This window comes from Lissotriton helveticus, chromosome 10 (assembly GCF_964261635.1).
Source record: "Lissotriton helveticus chromosome 10, aLisHel1.1, whole genome shotgun sequence".
Lineage (NCBI taxonomy): Eukaryota > Metazoa > Chordata > Amphibia > Caudata > Salamandridae > Lissotriton > Lissotriton helveticus.
This window is the reverse complement of record NC_136071.1, coordinates 525,954,483-525,968,878: the sequence shown is the minus strand read 5'-3', so window position 1 is coordinate 525,968,878 and position 14,396 is coordinate 525,954,483. Positions and strand designations below refer to the sequence as shown.

General features: G+C 45.2%; 1 long non-coding RNA gene across 1 annotated transcript; it reads left to right on the top strand.

Annotated features, from left to right (window-relative positions):
* Positions 1–6,486: 6,486 nt before the first annotated feature.
* On the top strand, positions 6,487–13,118 carry LOC144784335 (uncharacterized). Its single transcript, XR_013601628.1, has 2 exons — positions 6,487–8,836; positions 12,239–13,118. It is a non-coding gene; the product is annotated as an uncharacterized LOC144784335 (long non-coding RNA).
* Positions 13,119–14,396: the final 1,278 nt, after the last annotated feature.

The window sequence follows — 14,396 nt, the reverse complement described above, 5'->3', positions numbered from 1 at the left end:
CAGTCCTCGGCTTGTGCACAAGCCGAGGACTGGAACTGCAACAGGTTGAAATGCTGGGTGAGGACTTTGACTGAAGACCACCCACATTATCGCTCCAGTCCTGTGTGTAAAGCGCAGCCCTCACGAAGTGGATGGAGCCTGGCACTAACACTTCACACACCACGAGGAGTGGCTACTCTCCCTCGCATCACGGAGAGGATAGGGACTTCCCATCCTGTAATTCTCCTCACATAGGGGGTTCCCATTCTGCCCTGAAGAAAGTCCAGGACCTTTATTGCCTCACAAGACTGAAACATGTTGGCACTAGGGTCTTAAGACCATAATATTCGAATAAGACCAGTTTTTTAGATTTTTATTGACCCAGCCAGACCCAAGAATAAAGGGAAACTGGGGTCTGACTGAGGTATATTAATCTTTAACCCCCTGGTCTTTATGTATCTGAAGAGCTCCTAACACTGTGGTTGAGCCCACCCCGACTTATAGGGGTCAGGGTGACCCAATGATGAAGCATGACACCACCAGGGCGTGTGAGGGTAATTAAAACAAAAGGTGCTCTTTCCCATACATACGGTTGTGATTAGCACAAACCTTCCAAGGGAGAGGGTCCCCTCATTTTTGTCTCCTCTTCTGCCCCTGCACTTGGGCACAGGAAACATAGTAGCAATTCTGACCACTGGGTGGTCAATTGGAGTATTTTTTTAGTTCTGATTGGCTGCCATTACATCAACAAGGGCTATTAATACCCTCCCCAGGGTGGGCCATGGCCCAGGGGCACCACAAAACATTTCTTTTGGGGAAGGGGTGAGTGGCCCACCTCCCTGAGCCTCTGGGAGGTACTGTGGGACCCATCCCCTGGGGCTTTGTTGTGTGGTCCTCTGGGTCCGCAAGCACCCTCCCCTTTAAGAAACAAAAGGCCATAGGGGGTCCCCAAGACCTAAAGTACTTTGGAGAGGGAACTGCATCAATGGGCTGGAAGCCTCAGGCCCTATGGTCAACCCCTCGCTGCACACGGCCAAAGGCCTTGGGCGGCACGAGGTTGGCTGCCTGCAGGGGTTGACTGACTGTAGTGGGCCTGGCTGTGAGGGGCGTGGGACTGGCTGCATATATTGGTATATCACTGATTAGTTCTCCAGGAAGGCTGATGGCAGCCAAGCACAGAGATCTCATACTTCATTGTACCCTCATTTTGAATGCTCTCGCTAGGACCAGCATCATTGCTAACTTTTGTGAGAGGCACCATCTTGTACAAAGGCTGCCTGGCAGGCAGCCAGAAAATCTCATCTGAAAGATAACCACCCCAAACCAATTCTGAAACCTTAGACAGTGGCTCTTCACCCCTTTGTGGAAAATTAGTATAACAGTGTGACCAAAACCACTCCCTTTTTTCCCAGATCCAAGTTTTTCTCGATCAAAGTAGGGTGTACTCTGCAGAGTACTCGGACTGCTGTGTGGCCAGGGGTGTATTTGCACGACAGTCAGTCTCACAGAGGTGTGGGGACACCTCAAGTCTCAATTTTCTGCTGCAGTGGTTGTGGTTGTGCCTACAGCCTAGAGGTCAGTCTGCCTGCTAAGACAGGGAAAGTGTATGCCTGGTCCCGGAAAAGGTAAGACTGTCCAGGAGGAGAAGCACAGTGTGTTCCTAGCGTGAGAAACAACCAAAGAGAAGCCAAGAGCAATCTGTGTTGTGAAGGGATGTCCTAGTCTCCCGAATTGTTCTTGCTTTGTACTGTACTAAGACTTTGAAATGCTAAGTGTTGTGGTGTGGGTCAGCAGACTACTACGTAACCAAGAGGTTGATGCTTCCGCTACCGACATCAGGGATTACTCCTCGCTGCTGATGCAGAAGCCCAGATCAGCTTAGAAATCGTAACTGCAGAAGACACCTGCCCGCTGACAACCAGTCTGGATGGCCTGCTCAATCCAAACACCTGTCTACACCCAACTTGGGAGACCGCTACCCCCAAACACCAGTCTCACCCTGTGAGCCTGCCATGTTGATTCTGCCTAGCAGTCAGGTTCCGATTGAGGTTGCTGCTCTGACTTCCCCATGGTACAGCACGAGCTGTGCCACCCACTGCACCGCCAGAAAGGCACCTGCAGGAATACAGGTAACAGTGGATTCTAACTGTGAGAGGAGTAAGAGATTGAGAGAGCAGAAGAATTCTCATGTACGAACCCAAGACTTTTGCCAGGTGAACTTGAATTGGTGGAAGCTAATTGAACGGATTGGTGCAGCTAGACATTGGGGCATTTTGAGTGAATTTCACCTATGTCTAATCCAAAACCATGCTATACACTGAGTTTTGTAGGCAGTACAATATCCTGTGAGTGGGAAGAGAGTGCCGAAGGAGCAGCTCTCACTGAAGATTGCAAACAGGATTACAAAACTGTAAATAAATATAGCACTGGACTGGACAACAAGTTATTGTGGCTGCTTGACAGTTGATTTCTGACATATTGTCTATACACTACCAACCTGGGAAGCCTTTGAATGCTCAAACTGCTAACATGAGAGTCAAATGCTGGTGTCTCACCAACAGGATGAACCAATGCAGTAACTACTCACAGCAGCAGCACGCCCTCGATAGATCGAGAACTTACCTCCTGCTGATTTGAATTACAAAATACCGCCGGAGGCACTGGCAAGAACCATCAGTAGTAACTCCTCACAACAGTCCACATGGTTACATTTATTGGGACATTCCTTTTAAGTGGAAACTGTGCATATGAAAAGAAAAGTACTAAACCACTTTACATGAGGCTAGCCAATTAGGAGTTCTGGTTGACTCAGCAAACCCAGCACTTGTCCTGAGGAGACCCCCCAAGATGTGATGGGTTGAAAAGCATCAACTTTTGATGAACAAAAAAATAGGACCTGCATATAATTAATTCATGCGATTCGATTACCCACATAAAATACTGAATCTGGTTGACCCGAACAATCACTGTAATGATCCTTCCCTTGACCAATTGACATATATAGCTGGGCCAAAAGAAACTGCATATATGATCAACTGACTTGCACGTGTCCCAAAAAGTAGTGGCCTGGTCTACATTTATATATATATATATATATATATATATATATATATATATATATATATATATATATATATATATATATATATATATATATATATATATATATATATATATATATATATAGTTTTAAACTACTGCACATCAGTCATGTTACGGTTTTTGATTTTTAATCATTTTTAGTTTGCTCACTTTGATCACACATGGTGACAGACATTATTTCCCTTAATTTTTCCTTCACAAATGTGTTAATTGATTCTGTTAAATAAATTTGTTCTGCAAATTTCGAAACTTAGAATGCTGTGATTCATCTACAATAAATGTGATTTTGAAGCATGCTCCTTTGTATGTAAGTAAAATGTCAATTGTTGTTATTATTTTCAAATTGTTGTACTTTATTCACTTAAAACAATGGACTAATTAACATTTTTTAACAATCTACAGGATAACAGCAGAGGAGGCATATTGTTTTACTTCATATAAGATTATACTCAACACCACTACCTGACTATTACTTCACAATCCATCCAACACTACCCCTCCCATTTACCACTATCATCACCCTGGCCCTAATTTTCTGTAACACAACACATACCTACATGTACCACAATGCTACAAACATGTTCTCAATCACTACAGTGTACCCACCTTTCCTCAAACACTACCCTCCATGACACACCACCGCTTGCACTCCCTCTGCCTCACACTATCTGCCCTCTACCAACAACTTGTAAAAGTTACAAATGTATCTAACACTAGCTCCCTTCATCAACTATCTACCCATCCGGCACTACTTCTAACACAGCCCATTCTCTACCTACCACTAAGCCATCTTGAGGTCACCTTACCATTTCTCCTAATCCTACCCCTTCCATGTACCACTCCCACCCTATCTATCCACAACAGCCTTGCACTCAACTTAACACAAGAAGACACTCTAATTACCACTACTGTGCACTCCATCTACTAAACAACATCTGTACTACTTACAACTACTATATCCTTACTAGAATTCCCTTCTCAGCAAACAAAACAAACGCAGCACTCTGGTATTCACTGATTCTTTCTAACACGGTTCCTAAGCTACATTCACAGCTTGCAATGGCTCCTAATAGCAGACAGGGTTCTCGATAAAGTGGGTACCCTGGCCAACAGGTGTCCACGCAGCCGGCTCTATCATACATAAAAGACACCATGAATTTCCACAAACATTGTAAGACTATTTGGAGGAGTTAAGTCAGACCTCTAGTTCATCGAGGGCACCCTAGAAGAGACCCTTTGCTCACTCGTCCATTCCCCAACACTGCACATCCTCATATGCAACACTGAGATTCCATCTACCAACACTACTTGCTGGCCAGTTACATTCCAACTGCCCTAGCCTGTCCTCACCAAGCCTCTATTTAAAAACTATACTTCACCTACCACTAAGTCCTTTTCGGTATGATACCCTTTTCCTCCACCTTTCAAATACCAACTATACCGCTGCCTACCCCTTAGCCAGCTATTCATAACTTCCATCTTTAGCACTGTTACTTCTAGGCTCTACTTTCAGTGCTTCATGTGTGCTACTCCAGAACCCATAAAGGATTAGTGGTGAATTAGCATAGTGAAATATTAAAGTAATTTGAGTGGTGGATATGTCAGTTAGTTGGATTGAGAAGGATAGCGGAGGGATAGAAGAGATAAAAGGTTTGCATTTATATAGTGCTTGCTACCCCTAATGAGGTGTTGAAGCGCTTTTTTCGGCGAGTAACACACTACTCTGGAACCCATAAAGGATTCGTAGTGAATTAGTCTTGTGAAATATGAAATTTGAGAAGTGGATATGTTAGTCTGTTATTTTGATTGAATAGGATAGTGGAGGGATAAAAAAGTGAAGGATTTAGACTTTTCCATTTTTTTGGGAGTGTTAAGTGCTTACAAGGTGTGAGCCTTTGTTTCCCCTCCACTTCATTTGCATCAAGTGTGAGGCTCCTGGCTGCTCTCGCCAAGAGACTCAAACGGGAGGCTTGGTGACCCCTCAAATTTGGCCTTTGTTATGGGCCCAGAAGGAGGCTTAAATAAGAAAGCCCCATCCTCTCCCTGCCTGCACGTTGTTGCTTGTTGCAGAAGTAAATCAGACAATGTGCAGGCGCTGCTGAAAGTGTTTGGAAATTAAACCGGGACGAGTTCAGCACATTCAATGGGGCCCAAATTCTTGGCAGAGTGGACGGCATTCACCCTGTGAAAAAAAGTGGGTGGACACCGTCCACCTGCGTGTACCCCCGACTTGTGCCCTGGCCAAAATGATCTGAAAGACACAATCGCCAGCGTTGACGGACTTGGCAAGCAAACAAGAAAAGCTGTGCTTAGGGTTTGCCACAGTGGGCCGTCTACACTGATTTTGTGGGCAATGTCCTCTGCTTAATTTATTCCAGTGGATGAAGCAGAGATGTTTTAAGGCATGGAAAAAGTGGGCAATTGCCCGGGGACTCCACCGTCCAAGGACCCAATGGAAATTAGAACTTTCTCTCACCTATGCGTAATTTTGTGCCTCAAACTTTAATGTATAATTCAAAAACAGGGCTGGAAGTAGCAAAAGATGAGTAATAAAATTCTAAGTTGTCTCAGAAAGGACCCCCAAAATATTTCTTGCCTGGGTCTCCCAAAATCCATAATATGACACTGGTGGTGGGCACCAGCACTCATTTTTGGGCATCGGGGCTTAGTTTTAATCATGAAAGGAATCACAGAAATGTAGCAGAAGTACAGTAACAAATGTAGAAAATGGATGAAAAAGAACCATGAAGTATGACATAAAGAGATTGGTATTTGCAAAAAGGTGGAAGAAACCGGCATGAGGCTGTTGGAATCAAGCGTAGGAGGCCCTGGATTTGGCCACATAGGTGGCTAACTCCTAAGAAACACTTTGAACCACGTAAATTATAATGTATTTTTTTTGTAACACGAACAGAAGAACTTGGCAGATCAAGCCTAACGCTCCCACGTTGTTCCCAATTATTTATTACTTTTTCCCCTTACAAAGTAGCACCCCACTTAACTTTGCGCTGTAGGTGCCCGCCCGGTTTGCCTAAATAAATGGACAGGCAACGAAACGTTCCGGGATAGGGAAGAACATGTGACACCCTTTTTTTAACCAGCCCACCCAATTTCCAACTATTCCTTTCCAAGTCCCTACTTGTGTTCTCGTTTTTCTTTTTAAAAAAAGGAGATTTTGGATTCATCTTTCTCTCGGTGGTTCCCTCCCATGTGGAGCAGCTGTTCTCCCTCCTGGGGGCCGCACGCCACGCTCCTTCACATTAATCTCCGAGTGGTGCCGCCACGCACTTGTCTCCGCGGTTTCTACGTTTCTTCTGGCGCATCCTGCGCGCGCTCGCTCGCAGCAAATGCGTAACTCGTACGGGCTGCGTAGCGCGCGTGCGCCGGGGCCCGCGGCTCGGCGCGCCTTCCTGTTATGAACGGCAGAGCTGCGACGCAGTCAGCGGGGGCATGCCTGGCGAGCAGGACCAGCGTTGTGGGTAGAAATGATTGCCGCACGCGGCACAGATGAGCGGGAACATATGGCGCAGGGAAGGAAACTGGCTTGTTAATTTTCCGCTCCCCCTGGGCACTGCCTCTCTGGGCTTGTCAGGCCTGATTTACACTGACTGACTGGTTGGGCGCTGATCTCTTCAGACGGGCTTCAATCTCCTCCAATTGGGACGCTTCTGACGCGCTGGCGGGCTTTGCTGCTTGTGGCCTATACAGTCACTCTACACGCGTCCCATATTTTCAACCCCTTCCGCAACTATGAGCCATTAATGTATGAGAGGATATTGCTTACTGCGTGAGGCACAATGCTTACAGCATTTATTAACTTGCAACCAGCGAAAGGATCTGGACATTATCCCTTAGTCAAGAGACATCACTTGCAGCAATTGTTAATCTGCATGCTTCCAGAACTTGTTCATTGCTTTGACAGAGACAGCATTACAGCATTCATTTATAGACAATGCCGGATTACGTTGTAAAATACATTAATCCCAGGATATATACTTTGAAGGCGCGATCCTACAAGTTTTAGTCTGCTTGGCGCTAACCTGTACATGAGTAGGTTCACATCCTGGTCTTTGTGTGTGTGTGTAACATGAACCAAGGGCAGCAGGGTTTTAAGTGGGATGAAGAAACTGGTGGGGGCGGGGGGTCTTTCAATGGGGCTCCTGGGGGTGACACTCGCAGAGTGTTCACCCCTGGGCATTTTCGGGCAATGGAACGCCCTCCCCTCCCGTTTTGCTAGGCAGGAGGTTTGCTGCAGTTGGCTGGCCGTAAGGAGCGCAAGCTTTAGGCTCAACGTTCCATGTGGCGCACTTCTACAAGCCTAGGTGAGGTAGGGTTGTGTTTTTTTGTGCACTCGTGTTTAAAAACATATTTGTTGCTGGTTTATTATTATGGAGTCCGCCCCTTCTGTCAGAGAAGCGTTGCGGATGCTTGCGGAGGCAGGGCGGAAGGATTTACTTGTGCCAGGCACGCTTTCTCAAGCGTGGGTCGGCATGGAGCTGAGGGGGCGCCAGGCAGCGAGCGGTGTTTCGGTGGCGGTTGTCGCTTGTTTATCCAGCGAGGGCTTGCCAACACCGTCTGCAGGAGGCGACCCCTCATAACTGAAGGCCTCATCGGGGAAACACTCACCTTTGGTGACTACACAGCGCCGGGGGCCTCCGCCTGCTTCTCGCTCCACAAACACTGCATACAGTAGGAGGGGCAAGATGCGCTCACACGCAGTGCCCTCCTTTTCAATGCCTAGGAAGACTGTTTTCAAAAAACGAGTCCGCCGAAGAATGCTGGCTCGAAGACTATTTCCACTGCGACTAGTGCACCATTTAGTGGCCAAACAATGTATAGGCCCAGTTTTTCACCAACATGTATTTCGAGCAGCAAAGACATTTGCATTTTTGGTATGAATAGGAGTGGTAACATGGGTATGTCAGAGGAATTGATGAATGAAAGGGGTTTATCGCCTATTATGACAAATGAAAGAGGAGATTCTATGTTGTTAGTTAATGCTTCTTCTCAGAAAATTGATGTGCAGTCTTCACCTATGACAACTGTTTGTATAAATGATAAGAGCACTATAAATACAGGATTGTCTAAAGTTGTTCCTTCTTTATCGGACATTGCTAATAAGAACAATGCTGATCAGTATGTCAGTACCCCGGGGCCTGAGGGACATGGATCCCAAAGGAGATTACTGACGAGCACAGGTTAATTAAAGGAGAAGTCTGTTATCCCAACTGCAGAATTAGGCGTTTTGCAGTTCAACAAGAGCGAGATACCACCAGGCACAAAAAGGGGCAGTACAGACGTTCCTGTCAGGCCTCTGGCGTCCTGCACCGTCAGAAATGAAACAGAAGGGGATTTTTTCAGCAAAATTTCCCATGCCATTGGATGACAAAAGAGATGCCTATTTTAAGAAAGCCATTAATTGGAGGGAGTTTGACAGTGGTATTGGGGATGGGGAGCAGCCAAGTGGCAGTGGCCGGGGTGGTAGTGGAGGTCTGAAAGGGGTGGTAGGCAGTTTACAGCCAGAAGATGATACTGAGTCATTGGAAGAAGGGGAGATATTGGATCATGAAGGCATATCGGGAGGTTTTCACAAATTTTTGGGAAAAAAAGGGGGGGGTTACTAAAGACATCTCCAGATTGTATTTTTCACAGATCAAAAGAGTGGAAGGCGTTCAGTGCGGACCCAGTGCAATTCAGCAGGCCAAAGGGATGAAGCACAAATTGTCGTCTAATGAGCAAGCACATATGTTGTCAGGTGAGGCTCTCATACAGATTCCGAGACGTTTTAGAGTAGATAAAGGTGTGGGTACTGATGGGGACCACAATGAATCGGTAGTTCTAAATAAGCGTGATTTTGAAAATAAGGAGGGGTTTCAGGGGCTGCCAAGGAGAAAGCAATGGTAAGTGATAATAACATACAAACAGCAGAGTCTGAAGGTAAATCAGCTGGCATGTTTTAACGCTTACTGTATATGGGTGTTTCTATGCCTTTAGGTGCACATTTAAGCAAGGCCACAAAAGACAGAATATGGAAAGGGGAGTTCATTGATGTTTTCAAGCTACTGCACAGGGAAGTACAGGCGAAAGAGGGGTCCAAAGAAGAGGCTTGGGAATTATCAAAGAGACCGAGGGTACCAACTAATATAGACTCGTGGACTTCTGCTTTTCTCATTTTCGCTGGTATATACTGCAAAAAATTTCCAGACAGATCAGTATCGCTTTTTAAGTATTTAGATACCATCAGAAAGGCAGCAACAGAGTTTGGGGGTTACGCCTGGCTTCACTATGAAGAGGAGTTTAGGGCACGATTAGTCCTGATGCCTGATAAGCCATGGGGGGAGGTCGACAATGAGCTTTGGATACAATGGATGGGGCCAAAGGCCCCCTCCACCCATGCATACAGCCAGTGGTTTAGCGGTCCCCTACGGGCCCTTTCAGGTTAGACCCACCCCGGGGGGTGGGGACATGGAATAGACCTCCACATTGTTTTCTTGAGCGTGCTGGAATTTCAACAAAGGGTATTGCATTAAAACCCCCTGCAAATACAAACATGAATGTTCCCGGTGTGGGGGCAAGCATGCAGTCACGCAATGTTTTGGGGAACAGACTAATTGGGGAAGCGGTTTTCCAGGCAGAGGACGAGGGTTTACATTGCAGTCTGGTAACAAGGGCTTCTGCTCCGGTCAGGGTGGACATTTTGTGTAATTGGTTGCAGTTTTATCCAGATGCACAGGATGCTGCCTTATTGGAGTGGGGCTTCAAAGAAGGTTTCAAACTAGGATACCAAGGACCCCGAGAACCCAGATTCGCACCAAATTTGAAGTCAGTCAATGCATTTCCACACGTAGTCAGGAAAAAACTGATTACGGAAGTCCAAGAAGGAAGGATGGCAGGTCCTTTCAATTATTGTCCTATAGAAAATCTAATTGTGTCACCGCTGGGTGTAGTACCAAATAAAGTCGAAGGCGAGTTCAGGATGATTCAGCATTTATCATGGCCCCACGGTTATTCGATCAATGATTTCATTGCTAAGGAGGATTCCATGGTACATTTTGAATCAGTGGATTCGGCTTTGGTTATGATCAGGAATACCAGGGAAAGGGCATATTTAGCCATATGTGACATTAAGTCGGCTTTCAGGTTGCTGCCGGTGCACCCCTCTGATTTTTCACTCCTCTGAATCTTTTTTGAAGGACATTATTTTGTGGACAAGACTCTGCCTATAGGCTGTGCTATTTCATGTAGATTATTTGAGGCATTCAGCTCTTTTCTTTAGTGGTGTTTTTCTTTTCGCACAGGTCTTACACACTATCTAGATGATTTTCTTTTAATGGGCAAGGCCAATTCCCATCATTGCGCTGTGGCTTTACAAGAGTTCAAATATTTTACGCAAGAAATGGGAGTACCGCTAACAGAAGACCAAACAGAAGGCCCTTGTTGTTGTCATACGTATCTTGGGATTGAGATAGATACTATCAGGATGCAGGCTAGGCTCCCCCAGAAGAAGATATCTGAAATAACCAAGCTATTAGACCATGCATGTTCCGTTCAAAAGTTGACTTTATTGGAAGCTCAGTGTTTGCTAGGCCACCTAAATTTTGCATGCAAAGTCATACGTGCAGGCAGGTCTTTTTGCAGGCGTTTGGGCTTCTCCATGTCTGGACTGAAGCTTCCACACCACAGAATCAGGGTCACAGCGCACATGAGAGCAGACTTTGAGGTATGGTCTACTTTTTTATCTGACTTCAATGGCATAACACTCTGGTCATTGGACGAAGATTTTATTTGGCAAATGCAACTCTTTTCTGATGCGTCTGGTGCCCAGGGTTTTGGCCTGTTTTGGGAGGGCAAGTGGTGCGCGGAAAAGTGGCTGGAGAACTGGATTGCTGAAAAGAAGAGTATAGCATTTTTGGAATTTTTCCCACTAATACTGGCGCTAGCGGTTTGGGGTCCTAAACTGGCTAACAGAACAGTGCTATTTAATGTTGATAACAAGACTTAGTCAATGGTCAGTAGGCAAAAGAAAAACAGATGCTGAAGTTGCTGCAGACTTTTATGTTAGGATGTTTAAAGTTTAACATTGTATTCAAGGTTAAACACTTTCCAGGCATAACAAATAATATCGCGGATGCCCTGTCTCGTTTTCTGTGGGAGAGATTCCGTGGTTTGGCACACTGAGCATATGTACGGAGGATTCCCATTCCCAGCGAGATATGTAATTTGGTGATATGAATGCTTACCAGCTCGTCAAGAATTCCGTAGCAAAAAGCATCAAATTGGCTTACAGAAGAGCTTGGCGGGTGTTTTTAGACTCAGGTGCTATGTACAGAAGTTAAAATAGAAGGGGTTTAGAACAGCGCAGAGAGGATGTAGTGCAATTTATTATGCTTAACATCAACAACGGTGTTTCTTCCACCACAATAGCCGGCAAGCTAGCGGGTATCTCATTTTATGGAAAATCTTTTTGGGGATATGAGCCGTCAGCAGGTGAAATGGGTAAGAAAATGCTACAAGGTTGGGCCAAGACAAAGAGGAGAGGGTTATACATGAGAGAACCTATACCGATTAAGCTGTTATACAAGTTAATCACCAATTTGCAGGAGATTTGTTTTTCTGCATTTGAGTTTCATTTGCAGAAATTATGTATGGTTTGGCTCTTTTTTGCAGCTTTCAGGGTATCAGAGCTTTTGGGAACTGCCAATAATGATGACTTGAAAACAAAAAATGTATCCCTGATCCACTCAAATATTGAAATTTTTCTCGAACTCTATAAAACTGACCAGACAGGGAAAGGTTCCACAGTGATTTTACAGGCCATGGGTGGCCTGCTATGCCCCATACAAGGGTGGCTTGATTTTCTATCCATAGGTGGTGCAAGTTCCACATTTATTTTCCGCCATCAAGACGGTTCCCAACTTAAAGCGTCCCAATTGTTAGCTATGTTAAGAAAGTCATTGAAGAGGATTGGTGAGGACCCCCAGAAATTTGGCAAACACTCTTTTCGCATTGGTGCGGCTTCAGAGGCGGCCAGAAGGGCTTTCTCTACAATTGACGTTAAAAAGTTAGGGCAATGGTCTTCCAATTGCTTTTTACGCTACCTCAGAAAGCTGGAGTATGACAGCTGAGGATGGGGATACTAATTGTTTTCTCTTTTTAGGTTTGGACCACTCTCACCAGCGAGTATGGCTCATTGGTCATTCCTTCATCAAATGGGCAGCTACCCAGGCAGAAAAACGCCATTTTGGGAAGAATTTAGGTTTCTCTTCTGAAGAAGTCGTGTTATCTTGGTGGGGAAAGAGCGGTATGAAATGGGGTCAGCTTTTGCCGCTACTAAGTGAGTTATCCGGTAAGATCATGCCGGAATTGGTTCTGTTGCATCTTGGGGAAAGTGATCTGGTGCAATTATCCGGTTTGGGGCTTGTGATAGACATAAAGACTGATTTGGAACTTTTCTCAAAGGCTTGGCCCAAAACTCAGATCATCCTGACAGCTCTCATGCCTCGAAGAATCTGGAGAGGGGCAGACAGTTTTAACGCCGTGGAACGGGCAAGAAGAAAAGTCAAAAGAGATTTGCAACGTTTTTGTTTTAACACTGGTATACATTGGTTAGTTCATGAAGAAATTAATAAGGAAGATTTTCAGTTTTTTAAGCATGACGGAGTCCACTTATCTTTTATCGGAAATGAAATGTATATTTTGAACATAAGGGAAATGATTGCTAAGCTTTTAAATTTAAATATGTGGTGTTGACCGTATGCTGTTTAAGCGACAGCATTAATGCAAATTCTGTTCAGTAAGGGCCCCCTTTTTCCTCACCCTATTTCATCCGCTCTGTTACCCTTCCTTCCCCCCCCCCCTCATTTTAATGCGCAACATTTTTCTATCCTCCATTCCTCATGATTTTCTTAGTTGTTGGGGTGGTAGTTTCTTCGCTGGTATATTTATTGTGATGTGTTATTTACTGTTATAGCGACAGTTTCGTTGTGTTTTTCAAAATTTGGTTTATCTTTGAATAAAAGTTTTATCCTGTTTGGCAACAGTGGTCTACAACACAAAAATGTTTCTAGGGTACCATTCGGCATGGGGGGGGGGTAAGGAAAAACACCTGGGTTAGGGTTTTTTCTGGTGGCAGAGTTGGAGGAGATCAATACAGGCAGGAAGGGTTGGGGGCATTAGGAATAGGTTTGGACAGAGGGAACCTGGGGAGAGAAGTTGGAGGTAAGAGGTAGGCAGGGGGTGGAGATAGGTGTTTGGGGAGGAGGGAAGGCCGAACAAGGTGGGGAAATAGTTTGGATATTGCTTAGGGGCGGGGGTGTTAGTTTGGGGAATGTTTATTGATCTGTATCCAAATATATTTTGGTATTGCCTACCTGTCCAATAAAGCAGCCTTTTACCCCATCTTGGTTTGGTCGTGCTTATTGCCCGAAGGGACATGGCTGATGTAATTAAGGGCGTGGCTTAAAAACACCTAAGCTAAAAATCTGTGCTTAGCATAGTGTGCCGCAATTGGTATTTTGCTGCTTCTGTCATTGCATCTAGATATGTAATACAGCAAGTAACATTGCACCTACAATGAGCCAGGCCTTTTACCTTTGTCAATGGTTGTTGGTTGCATAAGACAACCATGGCTTTGTTGTATATAACATTGAAAATGCTTCAGTTCAGAAATGAGGAGACTGAAAGAACATAACAAGTCTCTTTGAAGTTACATCAAAGGCAATGAAGGTGGGTAATGCTGCAAAGTTAAGATATGTTTTCCACCCTAAGGGTGTGGGCAAAAATGTAGTGTCCTATTGAGACCCGTCTCAGCACCTACTTATTAGAACTGCCAGTGCTGAGCGCCAGCAGGACCCGGTCCACTTAAAGCCTTGACCAAGGGGATATACAACAATATTAATTGGGTAGCCTAAGAATAGCCCCCAAAACCCAAGCGGTGTGGGGGTGAGGGTGGGCCTCTGATCTCCAGGGTGCCCACCTATGGCACTGCGCGGGCATGCCTTAGGACTCCTGACTGGGTCTGGAGCGTATGGGACCCCATCCATGCACTTTGCAGGGAGGGGGCTCAATTTTTGTTACGCCACTATATCAAATCTGAATGTATTGACATCATCATATTGGGTACATTTTGAAGTTATTTACAATCTGCCGCAGCAGGGCAAAACATAACTATGTACAACCACTAACCTCCAGAAGGGGAGGTACAATGCTCTTTTGTAATGAGCACAAAACAGTCATCAGATTTAGGACCATTGAAGTTATGCTGCAATCGGGTGCCAAATTAAGAAGCAAGTTTGGCCAAGTTATGTGGCACTGAA